Raw genomic sequence first — 14,740 nt, forward strand, 5'->3', positions numbered from 1 at the left:
TTTTGTGTATTAAACACCTCATATATATGCAATGTCAGACACTATTTTAACAATTTTTATTTTGCCTTTTTTTGGGTGTCTCTCATTGCTCTATGAGGTGTTTACAAACACTAACTATTATTACATAGATTGTATACATAGAATAAGGTCAGTGCTCCGGTATAAGGTGGTTACAATGGTCACGTGGCAAAGTGTTGACACTATTTGAATCAGGATGTATTTCTGCATCCTGACTTCAATACTTTAGACTCGCAAGAGTGGAGCGAACAAGATTGGCTCCCTCGTTGGCAAGCTGAACACTTTCCAAATACTAGCATATGGACCCGGCTTCCTGGTGTGCGGTTGATGATCTGCTTTTTTCCGGCACCGCAGCCACATGTTCCAAGGCTGTGTGAGTGGCACAACCCATGCACAACCGAAGCCTATTTGTTGGCCTCGCCATGGTGTGATGCCAGTCACACTGCCGCGGCACATGCAGCTGCGGCGGGTGAAAATTTATGATCATCCAGCGTGCTCAATGAAGCCGTGTTCCACATGCAACTAGTCTGGAAGCTTGACAGTTTGCCAAGGAGGGAGCCGATCATGTTTGCTCAACTATCGAACACACGGCCATGTGAACAAAAGTGTGGGGGTTTTGCTGAGACCATTTGGGAGCTGGTGATCACCTGAGTACATTTTGGGCGGTACACCGTTTTAGCACAGTTGATAGAAAAATGGACTTTGGAGAAGTCTAGAAAACTTTAAAATATTTTTTATTAAACAACATTTAAAAAAAAAAAGGGTAGCAAGTTAGATAGGGCACATTAAAGTAAGTTTAGTCAAAACACAAACATTTATAAAGTATAGGTAGAGATGCCAAATTTGAAATAACATTACATTAGCCACCTAAACTGATGACATTTATTGCACATAATACTGTAGAAATATTTTATTATCATTATATTATATTTTTAGCACAGTCACAGTGGTATTTATTGTTGTAGTTAAAACCAGAATAAAGTACAACAGTAAAACATAAACACTACACCATTGTATCTTGCCATGACACACGGCCAACATCTGAAACAAAATAGGAAGCAAATCGATCCCTCATCTGCGCAATTTCAACACTTGTCCTCAGGAGATCGTTTTGGTAATCGGGCAATGGGTTTGGTATGGGTTCATCGAGTTCCACGTTCCGTCTCTCTTTGGCCATAATATAATTGTGGAGAACCACACAAGCCTTCACCACCTCATCCACTGTCTCAATTTTCAGATTAATGGCAGATCCTAATATACGCCATTTGGAGACAAGGATGCCAAAGGCGCACTCTACAGTTCTTCTGGCCCTGGACAGTCTGTAATACATTTATGTGGTCCAAGGTCCGACTGGAGTACGGTTTCAGTAGGTTGGCACACATTTGAAATGCCTCATCCCCAACCACAACAAATGGCATTGCTGGGCCTTCGGTGTTGGGAAGAGGTCGTGGCTGGGGGAAATTAAAATTGTTCTCATATAATCTTCGGCCCATATCAGACTCGTTAAATGTCCGTGAGTCATTTGCACGGCCAAACGCTCCAATGTCCACGGCGAGAAACTTGCAGTCCGCACCTGCAATTGCCATGAGCACGGTGGAAAAGTATTTTTTGTAATTAAAAAACAGAGATCCACTTCTTGCAGGCTTTGTAATCCTAATGTGCTTCCCATCCACAGCTCCAATACAGTTAGGGAAAGAACACAGTTGTTCAAATTTCTTGGCGTTGGCCTCCCATATTTCAGTTGTAGGGAGGGGTAAAAATTCATCACGGAGATTATCCCACAAAGCGCGGCATGTGTCGGCAATAATTCCCGAAAGTGTGGAGACTCCAATGCTGAATTGGAAATGCAGGGATCTCAAGGTCTCTCCTGTAGCCAGGAAACTGCCAAGAAGAAAAATAAAGAAATTAAATTAAAGTACATTGTAATAAAAATAAATACATTTACCATACCCAACCCCAAAAACTTACAAAAAAAAAAAAAGGGCACAAGGGCAGAAAATATCACTGTCATGCTACATTACGTACCGTAGAGTCACCAGCAGCCGTTCCTCTGCAGAAATTGATCGCCGAAGCTGCGTGTCCTGCCTGGTAATGGCTCCTTCCACCAGACGCAGCAGATAGCGGAAGCTGTCTTGAGACTTCCTGGTATATTCAAAATATTTTTCCAGGTTGTCATTTAGCTCGCCAAACAAGCAATGGTAGGCTCCACGGCTCTCCCGGACTTCCACGATAGGGTGTAGCCAAAAGCGCCGATGACTCCTTCTCCGTTTATCCCTTTTCCTTTGCTCGTAATAGGCAATAGCATAGGCATTAGCCAAGGCAAAATCCAGCTCCATATTCATGTAGATACTCTCCATGGGACACTCCATCATGATGCTGGAAACACAAGCAAAATCTGAGGAACTCATCTCTGCCAGTGTATATATACACAATTACATTACACCCACCCTCTTGTAGCCATTGGTGATCTTTATCTAGTGTTTAGACACTAATTATGGGCCTTTATTTTGTGCCTTTGTGTAAAGAATGACATCACTTTAGGAAAACGCATGCGTCTGAAAACGCTGCGTTTTTTGACAAAAACACAAAGATTTTACAAAAAAACCTGCGTTTTCCGACGCAAGCGTTGAGCGCCTGCGTAAAAAAAACATGCGTTTTTTCATGCGTTTACATGCGTCGTGCGTTGCGTCACCGACGCTGCGCCCAAAGGCGCAAATGTGAACGTAGCCTAAGTGTTGTTTTGTGTTTGCTTTTCCCCTGGTGTTTGTCTTACCTTACCTTGTGTTGTATTAGTGCAGCGGTGGGACCAGTGCTCTCACCTGCCAGTTCCCTACTTAGGGATAGGTGCAGGGCAAGTGAGTGACTAGGTATCCTGGTCGGCGATGGGTTGAAAGAACCCATATAGGCACAGTAGTAAGAGCAGGGCTCATCCTCAAGTGAGTGCAGGAGGTGTCCGTTTCCCGTTCCCTACCGACAGGGTACACCGTTGTTAAAGTGTCCCCGGTGTACCCTTGTGTGTTTAGCCATTTTGTGACCAACCACTCATCGGATCTTGTCATGGTAGGACAGTCACTTCGTGACAGCTACACCCTATCTCTTTCCCATCTACTTGGAATTGATGTATAATAATCTAAAGCATATTGGTGAATTTAAAAAGGTGAATATCTCAGCAATGGGGAGATTTAATTAACATTGCACCTTTGGGATACCTGTCGTGTACCCTTTGTTTTTTCTCTCCATTGTTGTAGTGATTTACTTTGATCCTACCTTGAAGTCATAAAACTGCTTTACTCCAGCTATCCCAAAACATTTTGCAGACCATGTCACAGGCTATGCTGCATTGACTTTGACGTAAGTGATCAGCGATGAAGCCATCGAGCAGTGTCATTGTAGCCTACAGAAACTAATTATTATCCATTTTTTTACTATCCTTATTTTTCAGAAGTTGTTTGCTTTCAACAATCACTATTTATTAGAAAGGCCCCTCATCATCAGCTGATCATTGGGTATCACATTGCTAAGATTCTCAACATAGACTGCTTTCTTTTATGCATTTCGCCCTTTACATTGGGTCTAAAAGCAATTACAGCATACCAAAATATTACTTTTAACAAAAGTTAATACCCAGATGTAGTCACCCAGTGCATGTGGAATCATTTATAGAATTGTCTTTTTTAAGAAAATGTCTTTTACAATTGAGGTTCTCTTTGTAAGGCTAGCCATTGTATTATTTGTGCACTCTGTTTACTTCTCTACAGCAGCTATATTTATATTCCTTTTATAAGTTCTGTCTTTCCAGAAGTTTGACCTCTAGGTTCTGTTTTCTATCTACTACGCTCTGTTCTACATCTACATCTACTTATCCACAGCTTTGGATGACATATAGAAACTTGCTGGTTCTTTTTATAAACTCATAGGACGTCTCATTGAAACTATTTTAGTAAATAAATATGATTTAAAGGGAAACTGTCACCAGTTATTTTGATCCAGTCCGATGGGTGTCTCCAGATTGCCATGGGTGTCTCCAGAAGACCCTACCTTGGGAGCTGAGGGGGGCAGGAAAATTACTGAAATGGATGGAAACAGCACTCAAATGGAATGGGAACAGAATGGGGAAGATACCTTGACTCCCAGGTCGCTACTGGGAACAATGTCAGAGTATTACTCCACTTTTACTGATTGACAATAAAACATACAAAACTGAAGATAACAAGGAAAAAATGTTAAGAAACATTCTTTCCTGTATAATATATTTCATGTCTGGACCCCGAGAGCGTCATAGGCTATGTTGTGAGGTGAAATTTTAACCCCGCGCGTTCCAATTCACCCAGCAATTTTGCCCTATCTACATAATGGGGAAAAAGTGAAAGGAAAAGTGTTGGAAGCAAATTGACAGCTGCCAGATGTGAACAAGGGGGACTTAAAGAGTGAGAGCGATGGCGCCAAAGAGTATATACCGTACAGTTGCTAAGGTGGGGCCCCGACATGGGATACTCACCACACACGGGGATATGGACACACACACAAAATGCACCACACACTACCACGTGCTTGAACACATATACCACCCTCAGCACACATTTCACCACACATACACCAACCTCGCCACATAAAAGTCGAAACACAAAAGTCGCCGCTCAAAACTCACCTCATGGAAAACTCGCCACACGCAAAACTTGCACACGCGGAAAAATTGCTGCATGCACAAAAGTTGCAATACATGCAAAAGTTGCCTCACACAAAACTTGCACATACTCAAAACGCACCACACATAAAACTCGCCACTCGCAAAACTCGCCATGCGCAAAACTTGCTGCACACAACTTGCTACACTAACCTGTCACATGCAACTCAACACACAAAAAGTTGCTACACGCATGTCGCCACACAAAACTCATTTCACAAAAGTCGCTACATGCATGTCGCCACATGCAACTCAACACACACAACTTGACACATGAAACTCGCCCTAAAACACACACAAGTCTGGTATTATCCTTCAAAAATAAAAATCTGATTAATAAGCAGACAAATTACAAGAGCAACAAATGTACCATATAGGAAATATGGCAGCTGTCAGTCACATGACCTGTCTATTATGTGTATGTGTGAGCTAATATATACTGCCAGGGGGGAGGGAAGCAGGAAGCTGTTGACTGTGGATTTATCAGGCTGCCAATTTTGCTTACAAATACTGAGGTAAAAATACTGACCAAATAACGTGTGAACAAGGTCTAATACAGGAGGAGATGACACACAGATATATACTATATACAGGAGAGATAACACACAGATATATACTATATACAGGAGAGATGACACACAGGTACATACTATATACAGGGGTGATGAGACACAGGTATATACTATATACAGATATACAGGAGGAGATGACATACAGGTACCTACTATATACAGGAGGAAATGACACACAGATATATAGTATATACAGGAGGAGATGACATACAGGCACATACTATATACAGGGGAGATGACACACAGGTATATACTATATACAGGAGAAGATGACACACATATATATATTATATACAGGGGAGATGACACACAGGTATATAGCATATACAGGAGGAGATGACATACAGGTATATACTATATACAGGAGGAGATGACACACATATATATTATATACAGGGGAGATGACACACAGGTATATACTATATAAAGGAGGAGATGACACACTGATATATGCTATATACAGGGGAGATGACTTACAGGTACATACTGTATACAGGGGAGATGACACACAGGTATATACTATATACAGGGGAGATGACACACAGGCATATACTATATACAGGGGAGATGACACACAGGTATATACTATATACAGGAGGAGATGACACAGGTATATACTATATACAGGAGGAGATGGCACACAGGTATATACTATATACAGGGGAGATGACAGACATATATACTATATACAGGGGAGATGACACACAGGTATATACTATATACAGGAGGCGATGACAAACAGGTATATACTATATACAGGAGGAGATGACACACACATATATACTATATACAGGGGAGATGACACACAGGTATATACTATATACAGGAGGAGATGACACACTGGTATATACCATATACAGGGGAGATGACATACAGGTGCATACTATATACAGGGGAGATGACACACAGGTATATACTATATACAGGGGAGATGACACACAGGTATATACTATATACAGGGGAGATGACACACAGGTATATACTATATACAGGAGGAGATGACACACAGGTATATACAGGAGGAGATGACATACAGGTACATACTATATACAGGAGGAGATGACATACAGGTAATACTATATACAGGGGAGATGACACACACATATATATTATATACAGGAGGAGATAACACACAGGTATATACTATATACAGGAGGAGATGACACACAGGTATATACTATATACAGGGGAGATGACACACAGGTATATACTATATACAGGAGGAGATGACACACAGATATATACTATATACAGGAGCAGATGACACACAGGTATATACTATATACAGGAGGAGATGACACACAGGTATATACTATATACAGGAGGAGATGACACACAGGTATATGCTATATACAAGAGATGACTTACAGGTATATACTATATACAGGAGGAGATGACACACGTATATACTATATACAGGAGGAGATGACATACAGGTATATACTATATAAAAGAGGAGATGACACACGTATATACTATATACAGGAGGAGATGACATACAGGTATATACTATATAAAAGAGGAGAGGACACATAGATATAGAGGAGGAGATGACATACAGCCGGTATATACTATATACAGGGAAGATGACATACAGGTATATACTATATACAGGAGATGACATACAGGTATATACTATATATAGGAGGAGACGACATACAGGTATATAGTATATACAGAAGAGATGACATACAGGTATATACTATATACAGGAGGAGATGACACATAGGTATATACAATATACAGGAGGAGATGACATACAGCAGGTATATACTATTTACAGGGGAGATGACATACAGGTATATACTATATAAAGGAGATGACATACAGGTGTATACTATATATAATGGAGATGACAAACATGTATATACTGAGGGGAAAATGAGATGTGAGGTGAAAATGAGGGGTGTGAGGTGAAAATGAAAAGGTGTGAGTGCAAAATGAGAGGAGTGAGGGAAAATAGTGGAGTGATCGGAAAATGACAGATGTGAGGTGGAAATGACAAGTGTTAGGGGGGAATGAGAGATGTAAGTGAGAAAATGAGAGATGTGAGGGGGAAAATGAGAGGCGTGATGGGAAAATAAGAGAAGTGAGGTGCTATAACTAACCACAGATATTTACTATGCCCAGGCAACGCCGGGCTCTTCAGCCAGTTGTTTATAATGTTGTAACTTAGTATTTTGTAGCATAACCTCTTGCTTTAATTACTGCACTACACCATCAGGGAATCAAAGCCACAAAAATATTTAAGACATCCTGAGGGATCTTGCTCCATTCCATTTGCAGATCTGCAAACAATTCATCTTTATTGCTATGGGTACGGGTCACAACTCGTTGCTGTAACTCATCCTAAAGGTTCTCTATAAGGTTCACTATCCAATTTTTTACTAAATTGGATGTGTGCTTAGGATCATTGTCTTGCTGGAATTTCCAGCCTCTGCCTACTTTGGTTTTGTCTTGCAGCAGCATTACATTCTCCAGTATATCCTTGTACATGGTAGCATTCATATTTTCATCAATTCCATGCAAAGGGAAAATGGCAGATGCAGAAAAGCAGACTCAAATCATGGCATTGCCACCATCATGTTTCACTGTAGGTGTTTGGTACCTTATGTAGCGCCCCCACCGCCGCAGGGCCGAGGGGTACCCAGTACCGGGCCTACGGGTCTCTGCTTCTGGGGTTGTCACGGCGGCTAGGCCCCGGTCCGTGACCCTGCCGTGGGGCGCACAGTGAATGATAGGTGTGGATGTTGGTAGTGGTGGTGCGGTGCAGTAAATAACGAGGACACCAGGTTGCAGTCTCTTTACCTCTTTACTGAAGATCTCTGAGTCCACAGTCCAGAATACGGTTCACCAGGCTGCGCAAGTCCGGCCGGTCCAATGGCACCTCCAGAGTTCTCTTCACAGGTGGAAATCGGTGCCTTCCTTCTAGCGCTATGTGTTGCGGTCCTTCCCTGCTGTGCTTACGGAAAGTCCCCACAACCGTTGTGTCTGTTTCTTAAGTTCCCTCACAACTCGATTAAATGATGTTCTTCTAATCCTCCGTCCCTCCCTGATGTTCTGGTTGGGACGGCACCCGTTTGACGGGTAGGCTCGGAGCTCTTCCGGGACCCTAGAGTCGCCCCTCTCCACAAGGTGCCCCCCAAGACTTCATAGGTGATTTGTGTGAGACAGCCCGCCTTAGACTGACTGTCCTGCCGCTGTTTAGAGTATTGCTTGAAGCTGAATGTTATAATACTCCCTCGGCGTTCCGGCCACCGGTAGTGCGCCTCAGTAGGGTGTTGCTCCGGTCTTACAGCACGACCCCTACTGGTATTCTCCTATTGCTTGATCTCGTTTCTCACTCAGCACAATCTATCTCGCTTCTAGTCCTTTCTTGGGCCCCGCCGCTTCCCGGAGCTGGCACGGACCCGTTACGTTCTTTCCAATGCCAAGCCTCTGTCAGGATCCCACCCCTGACAGAGACCCTACTGTGTCTTCCCCTACAACACCCTCTGCCACAAGGTGTTGCCTGGTTCCAACCCAGTCAGCTTTCTGATCTAACTTCCTGCCTGACCCCCAGTTTACCCACTATGGTGGGGAGTGGCCTAATGAATAGCACCCTTAGCTCCCCCCGGAGGCCCAGCTGTGAAATGTATTGGTGTCTGTGATACCTGATCAGATGAACTCCTTCAGTGCCATCGGACGCACCGTAGCTCCCTATAGTGGCGGAGCCACAGTACTGCAACGACCAGGACTCTGGGGCGCTGCACTTACATCATTATGTTTACAAATTGGGTCTTATATACACTGCTAAGACAACAGGTGGAAATTATTGGCAATTATCAAGACACACTCAATAAAGGAGTAGTTCTGCAGGTGGGGACCACAGACCACATCTCAGTACCAATGCTTTCTGGCTGATGTTTTGGTCACTTTTGAATGTTGGTTGTGCTTTCACACTTGTGGTAGCATGAGACGGACTCTACAACCCACACAAGTGGCTCAGGTAGTGCAGCTCATCTAGGATGGCTCATCAATGCGAGCTGTGGCAAGAAGGTTGGATGTGTCTGTCAGTGTATGTGTCAGTCAGTGTAGTGTCCAGAGGCTGGAGGCGCTACCAGGAGACAGGCAAGTACACCAGGAGACGTGGAAGGGGCCGTAGGAGGGCAACAACCCAGCAGCAGGACTGCTACCTCATCTTTTGTGCAAGGAGGAACAGGAGGAGCACTGCGAGAGCCCTGCAAAATGACCTCCAGGAAGCCACAAATTTGCATGTGTCTGACCAAATGGTTAGAGACCGACTCCATGAGGATGGTCTGAGTGCCCGATGTCCAAAGATGGGGTTGTGCTCACAGCCCAACACCGTGCAGGATGCTTGGCATTTGCCACAGAACACCAGGAATAGCAATTTTACCATTCGCACCCTTTGCTCTTCACAGATGAAAGCAGGTTCACACTGAGCACTTGTGACAGACATGACAGAGTCTGGAGATGCCATGGAGAGTGATCTGCTGCCTGCAACATCCTTCAGCATGATGGGTTTGGCAGTGGGTCAGTAATGGTTTGGGGTGGCATTTCTTTTGAGGGCCGCACAGCACTCCATGTGCTCGCCAGAGGTAGCCTGACTGCCATTAGGTACTGAGATGAGATCCTCAGACCCCTTGTGAGACCATATGCTGGTGTAATTGGCCCTGGGTTCCTCCTAATGCAGGACATTGCCAGACCTCATGTGTCTGGAGTGTGTCTGCAGTTCCTGCAAGTTGTAGGCATTGAAGCTATGGACTGGCCCGCCCGTTCCCCAGACCTGAATCCGATTGAACACATCTGGGATATCATGTCTCACCTTATCCACCAACGTTGCACCACAGACTGTCCAGGAGTTGGTGGATGCTTTAGTCCAGGTCTGGGAGGAGATCCCTTAGGAGACCATCCGCCACCTCATCAGGAGCATGCCCAGGCATTGTAGGGAGGTCATACAGGCACGTGGAGGCCACACACACTACTGAGCATCATTTCCTTGTCTTGAGGCATTTCCACTGAAGTTGGATCAGCCTGTAACTTCATTTTCCACTTTGATTTTGAGCATCATTCCAACTCCAGACCTACGTGGGATGTTAGTTGTGATTTATGGTGATCATTTTTAGGTTTTATTGTTCTCAACAAATTCCACTATGTAATGAATAAAGATTTACAACTGGAATATTTCATTCAGTGATATCTAGGATGTGGGATTTTACAGTGTTCCCTTTATTTTTTGAGCAGTGTATACTGCTTGCCATCACTACCAAACAGATTGAACTTAGATTCCTTCGATCACAACACCTTAGACCAATCTGACTCTTTCCATTGGCTGTGTTCTTTGGCAAACATAAGTCGGACCTTCCAAATCTTTGAAGAGATGAAAGGCTTCTTGACTGGAACTCGTGCATTCAACCCTATTGCTATTAGCCGTCGCACCACAGTTTGGCGACCCACTTTGACCCCATATTCTTCGTTCATTTTGTGTGACATCTGTCTAGCACTTTTATGAACATCAGATACTGACTTTTTCTTAATCAGGTGATAAACTCTGGATGAAGTTTTCTGTGGTCATCCATTTCCAGGCTTGTCAAATGTTCTATAACCTTCTTTTTCTTTCTTTATTATACGTGACACTTGATTGAATTCCATAGCTACCTCTTTTTGGCTTTTGCCTGACTTCACTGTTAGAATAATCAGCTTATTGACATCTGGTGATAAATTTGGGGCTGTGTTTGCCATGTTTTAACCCCTTCACCCTAGAATTTTACAACTCTGACCACTGTCAATTTATTAAGTCATAACTCTGGAACGCTTCAATGGATCCTACTGATTCTGAGACTGTTTTCTCCTGACATATTGTACTTCATGACAGTGGTAAAATTTCTTTGACATGACTTGCATTTAATTGTGCAAAAAAAGGAAATTTGGCAAAAATGTTGAAAATGTCACAATTTTCAAACTTTTAATTTTTATGCCCTGAAATCAGAGCGTCATATCACACAAAATAGTTAATAAATAACGTTTCCCACATGTCTACTTTACATCAGCACAATTCTTGGAACATCATCTTTTTGTTAGGAAGTTATAAGGGTTAAAAGTTGACAAGCGATTTCTCAATTTTACAGCAAAATTTGCAAAACCATTTTTTTAGGAACCACATCACATTTGAAGTGACTTTGAGAGGCCTATATGACAGAAAATACCCAAAAATGACACTATTCTGAAAACTGCACCCCTCAAGGTGCTCAAAACCTCATTCATGAAGTTTATTAACCCTTCAGGTGCTTCACAGGAATTTTTGGAATGTGGAATTAAAAAATAAACATTTACTTTTCTTTCACAAAAAATTTCCTTCAGACCTATTTTTTTTTACTTTCGCAAGGATAACAGGAGAAAATGGGCCATACAATTTGTTGTGCAATTTCTCCTGAGTGCGTAAATACCCAATATGTGGAGAAAACAACTGTTTGGACGCACGGCAGGGCTTGAAAGGGAAGGAGCACCATTTGACTTTTTGAATGTAAAATTTGCTGGAATAATTAGCGGATGCCATGTCATGTTTGAAGAGCCCCTGATGTGACTAAACAGTGGAAACCCCCTACAAGTGACACAATTTTGTAAATTAGTCCCCTTTGGGAACTTATCTATATGTGAATTGAACACCTTGAACCTCCAGGTGCTTCACCGAAGTTTATAATGTTAAGCCGTGAAAATAAAAAAATTCATATTTTTCCTGCAAAAATCTTTTTTAGCTCCAAATTTTGTATTTTCACAAGGGCAAAAGGAGAAAATGGACCTCAATATTTGTTATACAATTTCTCCTGAGTTCACTGATAGCCCGTATGTTGTCAAAAACTACTTTTGAGGCACAGTGCAAAGCTCAAAAGGGACAAAACGTCATTTTAGGCTATGTGCACACGTTCAGGAATTTTCGCTTTTTTTCCCATTTTTTCGCTATAAAAACACGATAAAACCGCAAAAAAAACATACATTAAACATCCTACTATTAGAATGCATTCCGAATTTTTTGTGCACATGCTGCGTTTTTTTCCGTGACGGAAAAAAACGCAGCATGTTCATTCCTTGTGCAGATTCGCGAGGATTCCACACACATAGGAATGCATTGATCCGCTTACTTTCCGCATGTGGCTATGCCCACCAATGCGGGAAGTAAGTTGACCATGTGCAGTTGGTACCCAGGGTGAAGGAGAGGAGACTCTCCTCCAGGCCCTGGGAACCAAATAATTGTTAAAAATAAAAAATCATGATATTGTCACCTTCCGGTGTCCCCAGCAGTCTTCCCGCTCCTCGTGATGCTCCCGTTTCCAATAATGCCTAGCAGCAATGACCTGTGATGACGTAGCGGTCTCGCGAGACCGCTACATCATCACAGGTCATTCTCGCAATGCATTACTGGGAACGGGAGCATCGCAAGGAGCGGGAAGACTGTCAGGGATGCCGGAAGGTGAGAATATCATGATTTCTTTTTTTTTAAATTATTTTTAACATTAGATCTTTTTACTATTGATGCCGCATAGGCAGCATCAATAGTAAAAAGTTGGTCACACTTTTCAAACACTCTGTTTGACAAGTGTGACCAACCTATCAATCAGTTTTCCAAGCGATGCTATAGATCGCTTGGAAAACTCTAGCATTCTGCAAGCTAATTACGCTATTCTCACCCATCCCTTGTAGATTGTGAGCCTTCGCGGGCAGGGTCCTCTCTCCTACTGTACCAGTTATGACTTGTATTGTTCAAGATTATTGTACTTGTTATTATGTATACCCCTCCTCACTTGTAAAGCGCCATGGAATAAATGGCGCTATAACAATAAATAATAATAATAATAATAATAATAATAATAGTGTTTAGTGGGAAAACGCATGCCAATTCCGCATGCGTTTTTCCCACGGCAGGGAGTTCCGGAATTGCCGCGGAAATTTCAGCGGCAATTCTGGACATGTGCACATAGCCTTACAGTGCAGATTTTGCTGCACTTGTTTGAGGTTGCCATGTTACATCGGCAGAGCCCCTGAGGTGCCAACACAGCAGAACCTCCCATAAGTGACCCAATTTTACAAACTAAACCTTTCTATGAATTCATCTAGGGGTGCAGTGATTATATTGACACCACTGGTGTGTCACAGACTTTTATACCATTGAGCAGTGAAGATAAAATAATTTACATTTTGACCACCAAGATGGTGTTTGTTAGCCCCAAGTTTTACATTTTCATTCTGGGAAATGGGTAAAAATGGCACCAAAATTTGTCCCACAATTTCTACTAAATGTGACAATATCCCATATGTGGCTGTAACGTACTACTTAGCCATATAGAGAAATTTGCGTATTCCATATAAAGAGCAACTGAGTGCTAGAAAAACAGAATTCCCCCTCAAGTGACACCATTTTGGAAATTATAGCCCTTTGGGATTTTATCTACAGATGTAGTGATGATTTTGACTCCATGAGCGTTTTCTCCAGAAACAAGCAGCAGTGGATGTTGCTGAGTGAAAATTGCAAACTGCCATTGTAGTGACCAGTACATTATGCCCAGCTCATGCTTCTGGAGACACGCATCTGTAAATTAGGTGGGCTCTCATCACTACAGAAATGCCAAACAGAAATGCTCAGAAGGAAGGGGGCATTTGGATTTGGGAGTGGAGAATTTGCTGAATTTCTTTTGGGAGGCGAGGAGCCATTTCACTTTTCCAGAGCCTTTGTGCTACCAGTAAAGTGGAAGCCCTTATATTTCTGTTAACAAATGACTGACCTGAGTGGGGACTTGCTTTTTTTGTGGATTTAGTTGAAGCTTTTTCTGGGAACATTTTACATAACATTTGGGATCACATTTATCCAGCGTTCTACGCTGAGCACTTACTTCGGTGTTTCCATCTAAACCCCCGATGGATCCATTCACTATAATGAGGCAGCAGAGATAATCTGGACTCTGTCTGGCCTCTGTTCAGCGGTGTCCTTCTTTTCAGAAGAACACAAAACTGTGACCGATGGCACTTTTATGCAGTCCTAAAAAGACGGACATCGCCGGATCACAGGTCCTATGGCATCCACAGTGCCTCCATCTGCCTCATTATAGGGAGTCTTCCACGGGGGGTTCCATATGAATTGCATATTTCAGAGATTTACTTGGAAACCCCGGTGTAAGCGCTCAGCGAAGAGAGCAGGATAAATATGTGCCAGCCTTACTGCGATCTTTGGGAGGCAGATCTATCCAGCCTTATTTTTGAAGACTTCCATTGAAGGAGAACTCACCACCTCATGTGGCAGACTGTTCCACTCATTGGTCACCCTCACTGTCAGAAAGTTTTTCTTATAACTAATCTGTATTTTCTCACTTTCAGTTTCATTCCATTGCTTCTCGTGTTTCCATGTGCAGATGAGAATAGGGATGACGTGTCTGAGCACGCTGGTGGTGGATAGGCTGGTAGTGGTCAGGCCCCT

This window comes from Ranitomeya variabilis, chromosome 2 (assembly GCF_051348905.1).
Source record: "Ranitomeya variabilis isolate aRanVar5 chromosome 2, aRanVar5.hap1, whole genome shotgun sequence".
Taxonomy (NCBI): domain Eukaryota; kingdom Metazoa; phylum Chordata; class Amphibia; order Anura; family Dendrobatidae; genus Ranitomeya; species Ranitomeya variabilis.